The sequence below is a fragment of the Puma concolor genome, chromosome A1 (genome assembly GCF_028749965.1).
Source record: "Puma concolor isolate L17-30 chromosome A1, mPumCon1.1.hap2, whole genome shotgun sequence".
NCBI classification, from domain to species: domain Eukaryota; kingdom Metazoa; phylum Chordata; class Mammalia; order Carnivora; family Felidae; genus Puma; species Puma concolor.
In genome coordinates, this window is record NC_141667.1 from 207,596,577 (window position 1) to 207,604,434 (window position 7,858).

Sequence of the window (7,858 nt, forward strand, 5' to 3'; positions counted from 1 at the left end):
ATCAGCCCAGAGCCTGGTAAAATTAATTTTTTAAAGATTTGCCACTCATTAGATCTATATTTCATCTCCTCAAGATTTTGTCTATCATTTTGAAAGCCTGAAAAGAAATTATTAGAAATTAGAATGAAATTGCTTTTTACAAAGCCATAGTACTTGACTATGAATATAAATGGAAAGCATATTTTGTTAAAACAGTGAGAACAGAAATTATATAAATGTGGTTGATGATTACGAAAAGCTGTGGCATGATTACATATTTTTATAGATGCTAGGTACGCTGATATTATACAACTCAAACCTTCAATGAGTGTTATGGCTTTATAAGATGTGGTCCAAAGTGCCCCATGTCCATTACCAGTTGATAGAAGCAGAAGAGTAGAAATTCACAGGAAAAAAATTGTTGAAGCTGGAGACAATTTTAGGAGTCACAGATTCAGAAAAGTTCTCTCTGGCCTTTGCCTCTTTCTTCATGAGCAACACTCCCCAAGTCACAGAAGAAAGTCTCCAAGGGAGCCCTTCCTAGACTTTGAGATGTCTTTTTCAGGCAGGGTAGCAGATGTTGTTGGGATCTTGCCCATATTTCCACTTCAAGGGAATACTCACTGGATTTCCAGTTGTCAGAACCTTAATCACTTTGCCTGAGAGCTTTTCCTGGCCCCTGGACATTGCTTTGTCACTTATACAGCAGGCAAAAGTGCCTGGTAATTAATACACCCTTACCATGAATAGCACTCAACAGTGATGGATAGGAGTTGGTGTATGAATATACCAGACTCTATGCCTCTTGGGTCTAATAGATCTGAGGTATGGGTTATACACGGACTCTCAGAGTTGACCCCGTGGGAAGAAGGCTCATTGCCCAGAGTGGCAGCTGGCTTGTAAAGCCCCGTTTCTTAGCCATTTTCTCTTCACTGTGTCACATCCCATTGCCATACTTTCCCTTCTTAACAGTCTGTTTGTTCTCAAAATCCCTGTTTGAGGGCTGCTAATAAAGTAATTACAACTGCAAAAAGAGGCAGCAAAAGATTGGTTTACCCTCATCTTATTTAAGCAATGGGAAACAAATTGCTCAGAGAAAGTAGAGCCATGAGAGAGAGGAGACAATGGGACAGGCTGTATTTATTGTGGCAAAGGTAAGTCAGTTTCCTGTAGACCAGAAACTGTGGTCCAAGAAAGTTAGCTGGTTTAAATAATCTTGGCAAGACTCAAACCAATGGACTAGCCATCAGGTAGGAGAAAGGTGAAAAAATATGTTGAAATGTATAGAAAATTAACGCAAATTAGGCTGAATTTTACTTTTAAAACTCTGCGTGAGAACACAGACTCTCAGTTCTTATTTTGGAAAGTTAATGGACAAATGTAAGATTTATCCAGATATTAGTAAGAGTAAAGAAGGGACATCTGGTATAGCATGGTTTTAGGCAGTGATGGGAGGCAAACAAAATCATGTCATGCTTGACCCCTACCTAATTCAGACTGTGGAATAAACCAACTGATCAGACATGACATGCATTCCTTCCCAACCTTTCCTTTACTCATGGAAGACATTGCTGATTTAAACAGATCACTAAGCTCACACTGGTGCCCCAAATGCCTCTCAATAGCAGGGTCTGGGGAGTCACTATCAATCAGAGTTGACATGCAAATCACACCCCTTTCTCAATCCTTAACCTTGAGGAAAAAACAAATCTTAATTCCTTAGCATCATGTTTAAGGCTTTTGTCACCTGTCTCCAAACTAACTTTCCAGTCTTATGTTCTACCAAACTCCCCCACACGTATTAAAGTTAAACCATAACAACATGTTTAGAGGTCCTCAGATAATTATTGACTCACAGTCTCCTAATTGAGAATGCATTTGTCATTTTTTTCCCCTTGGAAAATTTCTATACACAACCTTCAGTGGCGTGCAAATGCCACTCCACCTCTAACTACTTCCTCAGTTAGAATTGATTTCTCTTTTGATTTCATTGAACTTAAAATAATTTTTAAAATGCTATTATAAAAGTGAACTCATTTCACTCCATGTTTGTCTTTCTTGTGCTGAAGGAAACAATTACAACATTTACAGATTTTAGCAAATCAAATTGACTTAAAAAATAATTGGTTTTAGTAGTAGTCAACTCCCCCAATATCGCCCTCTTACAAGATATGCTTCTCTACTCCCGTCCTGCCTCATTTTATGTTTTCTGCTTATATAAGAAACTGGGGCACCTGGGTGGCTCAGTTGGTGAAGCGTCTGACTTTGGGTCAGGTCATGATCTCACAGTTCGTGAGTTCCAGCCCCATGTTGGGCTCTGTGGTGACAACTCAGAGCCTGGACACATCGGATTTTGTGTCTCCCTCTCTCTGCCCCTCCCCCACTCATTCCCCCCCTCTCTCTCTCTCTCTTTCAAAATTAAATAAACATTTTAAAAATGTTTAAAATAAAGAGAAACTAAGATATTAGTTGCTCCAAGGTATACTAAGTATAGATAATTAAATTGTAAGAAAGGAGTGGAGATATTTAAGATTTTTAGATTAGAAAGTAAAGTTTGCTCCATAGAATTTGTGACTTCTAATATACACACACATTCTCTCTCTCTCTCTCTCTCTCTCTCTCTCTGTGTCTCTCTCTCAGATCAAATTTAACTATACAGTAGTTACCCTTATTTGCAATTTCACTTTCTGTGGTTTCAGTTACCCACAGTCAACTGTGGTCTGGAAGCAGAAGATCCTCCTGAAGGTATATTGTCAGGAGGTCAATAGTAGCCTAATGCTATGTCACAGTGCCGTGCCATTCACCTCACTTCACATCATCACTGAGGCATTTTATCATCTCATACCATCGTAAGATTAAGCGTGAGTACAGTACAGTAAGATATTTTGAGAGAAAAAAGACACATTCACATAACTTTTATTATAGTATGTTGTAATTCTTCTATTTTTTGTTATTAGTTATTGTTGTTAATATCTTACTGTGCCTAATTTATAAATTAAACTTTATCCTAGGTATGTATATATAAGAAAAAATTATATATATAAGGTTCATTTTTATCTACAGTTTCAGGCATCCACTGGGGTTGGGGGGAGGTCCTAGAACTTATCCTTGCAGATGAAAAAGGGCTACTGTATGTTCAAAACCATTTCAAAATACCTTTGGAAGAGCAAAGTAGAAGTTGCTCTGACTTGTACTCTTAGTACTTAGATTTATTTTGGTTTAGATTTAGGAGACTTTATTTAAAGCCTTACATAATCATTGAGCTCCAAGAACTGCCTGTACTGAGTTTTATTAGCACGTGTGTGCTCACTTGGTCCTTTATTTTCCTGAGTGCTATGTTGCTCACATGTTCTAAGATCCAAGGCAAATCAAAACACTTCTCAAAGACTTAACTCCTTCAATATATAAATTGGGAGCTATAATAATTCCTACCAACCTACCAACTTGTTCTAAAGAGTTACAATGGGAATCAAAAGAGCAAGTAATACACACACACACACACACACACACACACACACACTTCCAAAAGTATATTCCTATATAATATTGTGCTCAGTAGAATTACTCTGAGGCAATTAAAATTCTAATTCTTGGGAGTTTTGATCTAACTGAAAACATGATTAATCCATGAAATTTTCAGAGATTATTACACCTGGATATAGGGATGGGGGCAGTGCATCATTTTAATCACTTGGGTGAAAAGATCTTTGCAAAACAATTAGAAGTGCTGCCAGATTGCATGCTACTGGACTAATATTTTGTGGATCATAAATTCTCTTAGAAGGCTTTTGACAAACTTAATTAGATTAAAAAACCTTCTCTGCTAAGATTAGTCGATGCTTTAATTAGGTGGACACAAAATAAAAAGCACAATTTTATTAGATTTATCAAATTATTGCCTGAAATATTTCTCCCCTTTGATATCTTAAAAAGGACCCTTGTGCTGAAGGTTTCACACCTCCAAGGAGACTGGGCAAATCCTTGTATTACTAGTCTTGAAGTGCTTGTTACTTCAATATGCTTTTTTCCAAAACATTATCTTCAGTAGTACTGAAAATGCCCATTTGCTCTTGCAAATAATCTGAACTTGTTTATTCAGTGAATCCAGGGGAAAATACATAGCCTGGACAAAGGTGGAGTGCCTGGAGATGGGTGGACGTGAAATTATGTGAGACATATTTGGGAGATAAAAATCAGTACAGCCTTGAGTTTGATTCAACATAAGAGAGGGCAAGGGCAACTTTGAGATGTTTAGCTACACAATAGGAAGGGTGATGATGGCCATTTACTAAGTTGGAAAACAAGAGGCTTACTAGGGTTGGAGCTAGACCAGCATCAAGAGAGATAATATATTCTTTTTTCGAATAGTATGTGTGTATGTATGCATGTATCTATCTATTTATTTATTATTTTTATCTAGCCTAAGGTATCTAAATACCACAGTTGGAAAATCATTCATATATATTAAAATTAATCCATATATTTTTTTCTAATATGATCCTTTCTGGAAAGTAAACACCACAGGGTGAACTTAATATCTCAGAGTGTATGGATGAATTTATCATATTGTTGTCCTACGGGATATGAGTGCTTGTGAGAAATAAGAAAAAGACAAGGTTGTGGAGAGAAGATAGCCAAAGAAAAAAATTCTACCTACTCCTTTTTAAAATTATTAAGTTTATTTATTTATTTTGAGAGAGAGAGAGCACAAGCAGGGGAGGGTTAGAGAAAGAGGGAGACACAGAGTCAGAAGCAGGCTCTAGGCTCTGAGCTGTCAGCACAGAGCCTAACAGGAGGCCTGAACTCATGCACTGGGAGATCGTGACTTGAGCTGAAGTTGGACGCTTAACTGACTGAGCCACCCGGTGCCCCTACCCACTTCTTAATATTAACCCAAACTAATTCTAGTGAAGCTATTAGAATCAGGTAGCTTCCATATTTCTTAAAGTTGGACACATCAGGATTAAATTTAACAGCTTTTCATGGTGTGTGATTAAAAACACTTTATCTTAGACTTCCCCTCTGGTCTATGTACCACAAATTTTCTTCTTCACTATGTTCAAACAATTAAGTGGAGTTAGTCATTAGCAAATTAACTGAGCCTTCTAAAGTGTGTATTTCAAGCTTATGCTCATGATTTTGAATGAGGACTGATTATGTTCTCACATCTGTCACTCACATCATCAACTGTGGCATATCAAGCCCCACTTACACATAGGAGATAGAGATAGAGATAGGTATATATATATACACATATATATATATAATATATATGTATATATGTATAGAGATATATATGTATATGTATATATGTATATGTATATATGTGTATATATATATATATATATATATATATATGTATACACACACACATGCATATACTATATATGTATAGTAGAGGTTCAGGGGTGAACTGTATCTTAGCTACATGCTGTTGTCAGAATCCATTGACACCTATCAACTGATTTCTTTATTCTTGGTCGGAGCTCACTGTTTTTGCCAGTTATTTGACAAATACCTCTACATGAGATGATTATTCATTCCTGAATTCACATGTGAAAGAGTTTGTTTATTTGAGAGGGGCAGGAGAATTAAGACATCTTAATCCTGATGTGAAACATATGTGCACAAAAATACTGTAAGAAAATACAGATGAATAACTGATAGTGAGAGGAGTCTTTCATATGAATTGTTCTAAGACAGACTTAATTGTGAAAACTAAGAGTAGATAAAAGTAAAAAATTTTAGTCGAATTAAAAATGTCATAATTTGGAGCACCTAAGTGACTCTGTCAGTTAAACGTCTGACTCTTAATTTTGACTCAGGTCATGATCTCTCAGTCGTGAGATGAAGCTCTGCTTCGGGCTCTGAACTTAGCATGAACCCTGCTTGAGATTCTGTCTCCATCTTTCCCTCCCCTGCTTGTGCACAAGCTCGCTCTCTCTCTCTCTCTCTCTCTCAAAATAATAATAATAATAATTAATTAATTAATAATAAAATAAATTAATTAAATTGAAAAATACAAACTACCATTTATTTTATTTTATTTTTTTAATATATGAAATTTATTGTCAAATTAATTTCCATACAACACCCGGTGCTCATCCCAAAAGATGCCCTCTTCAATACCCATCACCCACCCTCCACTCCCTCCCACCCCCCATCAACCCTCAGTTTGTTCTCAGTTTTTAAGAGTCTCTTATGCTTTGGCTCTCTCCCACTCTAACCTCTTTTTTTTTTTTTCCTTCCCCTCCCCCATGGGTTTCTGTGAAGTTTCTCAGGATCCACATAAGAGTGAAAACATATGGTATCTGTCTTTCTCTGTATGGCACAAACTACCATTTAAAACTATATGTAAATGTTTTATTATTACATCTATGCATTTTTTTCTACCATACAACTCGAAGAATCAAGAATCTTTCAATTTTATTTAAAAATATATTAAATGTCATTTTATTTGACATTTCTTTGTTTATCAGTCATTTATTGAACTCTTGCTGTTTCCATGTTGCTATTTACACACTTTCTTCTAGGAATCTATCTTTTTTTAAAATATGGGATGCTTCAGGACTTTGTGTATCATCCTTAAGCAGGGACCGTCTAATCTTTATGTGGTTTCAATTTAGTACGTGTGCTGCCAAAGCGAGGACTTTTCTATGAATCTCTTTTTGGTGTCTATTACTTACTGATTTTTGTGGGTACTTTATATATGAAAACAACTCTTCAACTGTCAGTACATTTTAAGTTTATTTTTCCTCCGGTTTATTATTTTCTTGTGGACTATGTTCATGGGAATTTTATCAGATATAGTTTTTTCCTTAATGAGGACAAATTTACCAAACTTCCTTTCTTTTAAAATTTCTTTGAAGTTTATTCATTTTGGAGAGAGAGAGTGTGTGAGCGGGGAAGGGGCAGAGAGAGAGAGAGAGAGAGAGAGACAGGGAGACACAGAACCCAAAGCAGGCTCCAGGCTCCGAAGCAGGCTGCGAGCTCTGAAGCAGTCTCCGAGCTGTCAGCACAGAGCCTGATGTGGGACTTGAACTCACAAACCATAGATCATGACCTAAGCTGTAGTCAGACACTTAACCAACTGAGCCACCTAGCCTCCTCTACCAAACTTACTTTTTAAGAAGCGATAAGCTTTGAACCCTAGATATCGTTGAAAATACTTAGAAATACTTAGAAATAAAGTAAAACCATACTTTATTAACTTGAGAACTTCTGCATCCTATGTTAGTATCTCTATCTTAGCCTTTATGTGGTAGTTGAAACTATTTCTTCTGTCCTGTCGGGGAAGGCATTTACCAGATATGGCATCTTTTATTCAGGAAGTAATTGGTTGAACTTGCATTCATTTAGTCTCTTCTGATGCCCTCAGCCATTACCTGACCCAGGAAATTTCTTATTTTTCTCACTGTATGTTCAATTTAAATCTTTAGCAAGGTTATCAGGCCCAATTCAGGTCAGAGCTTAACCATACTACAGTCAATTTGCCCATGTACTTAGCATTTTTTACTTACAAGGAATAACAGCCTCACACACGTACATGATGTTCTAGTCTTCCTCACTCCATCATTCTTATGACTCCTAAAATCTTTAAACTGCAAGCATGCCTTTTTTTGTTTTCTGGTAATTTTCAAGTGATTTCCTCTAAATTACCAACAAGCCACTTTTGGCTTAAAATGGATTACAGTTAGCTAAAATTATGTAAGTAAAAGACATAGCACAAAAAAACCATGTGGATGCTATTTATATGTTCATTCATTCTGATTGAATTTTGGAATGAGATTCCTATTAAGGACAGTGTACAAGAAAAGAAGGACCTAGCCTTCACACTAAGGAAAAACAGGGGCCCACATACTCTTAATGCAAAGCTAAA

General features: G+C 36.4%; 1 non-coding gene across 1 annotated transcript; it reads right to left on the minus strand.

The window, feature by feature from the left end:
* Positions 1-6,527: 6,527 nt before the first annotated feature.
* LOC112861852 (U6 spliceosomal RNA) lies at positions 6,528-6,629 on the minus strand. Its single transcript, XR_003223732.1, has one exon. It is a non-coding gene; the product is annotated as a U6 spliceosomal RNA (small nuclear RNA).
* Between the last annotated feature and the right edge of the window lie 1,229 nt (positions 6,630-7,858).